Source organism: Coffea arabica, chromosome 7e, assembly GCF_036785885.1.
Source record: "Coffea arabica cultivar ET-39 chromosome 7e, Coffea Arabica ET-39 HiFi, whole genome shotgun sequence".
Classification (NCBI taxonomy): Eukaryota; Viridiplantae; Streptophyta; class Magnoliopsida; order Gentianales; family Rubiaceae; genus Coffea; species Coffea arabica.
Window position 1 is genome coordinate 50,450,890 of NC_092323.1, and position 2,500 is coordinate 50,453,389.

Sequence of the window (2,500 nt, forward strand, 5' to 3'; positions counted from 1 at the left end):
AATAAAAAATAATAAAAATTTTCCAAGATTGAATTGAACAAAAATAAAAACAAAAAAAATAAAAAAAAATAAAAAATTTCCAAGATTGAATTGAACAAAAATAAAAACAAAAAAATAATAAAAAATAATAAAAAATACAAAAATATAGTTTAATTAAAAAAAAAAGCAATTTATGAATTTCAAAGACATACGGCGGTGGACATTAACGAGACTCAACATGTATGCTTAAAAAGATAAAAATAAGCGAAAACAAGGCTAGGCGGTGAGCCTTAGGCCGCATGACGGAGCATTGGCACGACACTACACCGACGACGTGAAAAACGCACGACGGTGCCCATCATGGCAAGGCGATAGGCCTTAGGCCGCACGACGGCCGTTGGCTTGCGTTGGCTAAGGCATGGGCACGACGCCACATCCACAGCAAGAAAAATGCACGACGGTGCCCCTCATGGCTAAGCGGTGCGCCTTAGGCCACACGACGACCGTTGCCTTGCGTTGGCTAAGGCAACGGCAAGAAAAACGCACGACAGTGCCCCTCATGGCTAGGTGGTAGGCCTTAGGCCACACGACGGCCATTGCCTTGCGTTGGCTAAGGCAAGGGCATGATGCCACACCGACGGCAAGAAAAACGCCCGACGGTGCCCCTCATGGCTAGGCGGTAGGCCTTAGGCCACACGACGGCCGTTGCCTTGCGTTGGCTAAGGCAAGGGCACAATGCCACACCGACGGCAAGATAAACGCACGACGGTGCCCCTCATGGCTAAGCGGTGGGCCTTAGGCCGCACGACGGCCGTTGCCCTGCGTTGGCTAAGGCATAGGCACGATGGCCACACCGACGGCAAGAAGAACGGCCGACGGTGCCCCTCATGGCTAGGCGGTTGCCCTTAGGCCGCACGATGGCCATTGCCCTGCGTTGGCTAAAGCACGGGCACGATGCTAGGCGTTTGGCCTTAGGCCGCACGACGGCCGTTGCCTAGCGTTGGCTAAGGCATGGGCACGATGCCACACCGACGGCAAATAAAACGCACGACGGTGCCCCTCATGGCTAGGCGGTGGGCCTTAGGCCGCACGACGGCCGTTGCCCTGCGTTGGCTAAGGCATGGGCACGGCGGCCACACCGACGGCAAGAAAAACGCACGACGGTGCCCCTCATGGCCAGGCGGTCGGCCATAGGCCGCATGACGGCCGTTGCCTTGCGTTGGCTAAGGCATGGCCACGATTCCACACCGATGGCAAGAAAAACACACGACGGTGCCCCTCGTGGCTAGGCGGTGGGCCTTGGGCCGCACGACGGCCGTTGCCTTGTGTTGGCTAAGGCATGGGCACGATGCCACACCGACGGCAAGTTAAACACACGACGGTGCCCCTCATGGCTAGGCGGTAGACCTTAGGCCGCACGACGGCCGTTGCCTTGCATTGGCTTAAGCATGGGCACGACGGCCTCACCGATGGCAAGGAAAACGCACGACTGCCGTGGGGTTTTGTTCCCAAGGCAACGGGTAAACCTCTGTAGCCATGCTGGAAAAACGCACGACGGTGCCCCTCATGGCGGCCTTAGGCCGCATGACGGCCGTTGCCCGGCGTTGGCTAAGGCGTGGGCACGACGGCCACACCGACGACAAGAAAAATGCACGACGGTGCCCCTCACGGCTTGGCGGTGGGCCTTAGGACGGACGACGGCCGTTGCCTTGCATTGGCTAAGGCATGGGCACGACGGCCTCACCGACGGCAAGAAAAAAGCACAACTGCCGTGGGGTTTTGCTCCCAAGGCCACGGGTAAACCTCTGTAGCCATGCTGGGAAAAGGCACGACGGTGCCCCTCACGGCTAGGAGGTGGGCAATAGGCCGCACGACGGCCGTTGCCCTGCGTTGGCCAAGGCGTGGGCACGACGGCCACACCGACGGCAAGGAAAATGCACTACGGTGCCCCTCATGGCTAGGCGTTTGGCCTTAGGCCGCACGACGGCCGTTGCCTAGCGTTGGCTAAGGCATGGGCACGATGCCACACCGACGGCAAATAAAACGCACGACGGTGCCCCTCATGGCTAGGCGGTGGGCCTTAGGCCGCACGACGGCCGTTGCCCTGCGTTGGCTAAGGCATGGGCACGGCGGCCACACCGACGGCAAGAAAAACGCACGACGGTGCCCCTCATGGCCAGGCGGTCGGCCATAGGCCGCATGACGGCCGTTGCCTTGCGTTGGCTAAGGCATGGCCACGATTCCACACCGATGGCAAGAAAAACACACGACGGTGCCCCTCGTGGCTAGGCGGTGGGCCTTGGGCCGCACGACGGCCGTTGCCTTGTGTTGGCTAAGGCATGGGCACGATGCCACACCGACGGCAAGTTAAACACACGACGGTGCCCCTCATGGCTAGGCGGTAGACCTTAGGCCGCACGACGGCCGTTGCCTTGCATTGGCTTAAGCATGGGCACGACGGCCTCACCGATGGCAAGGAAAACGCACGACTGCCGTGGGGTTTTGTTCCCAAGGCAACGGG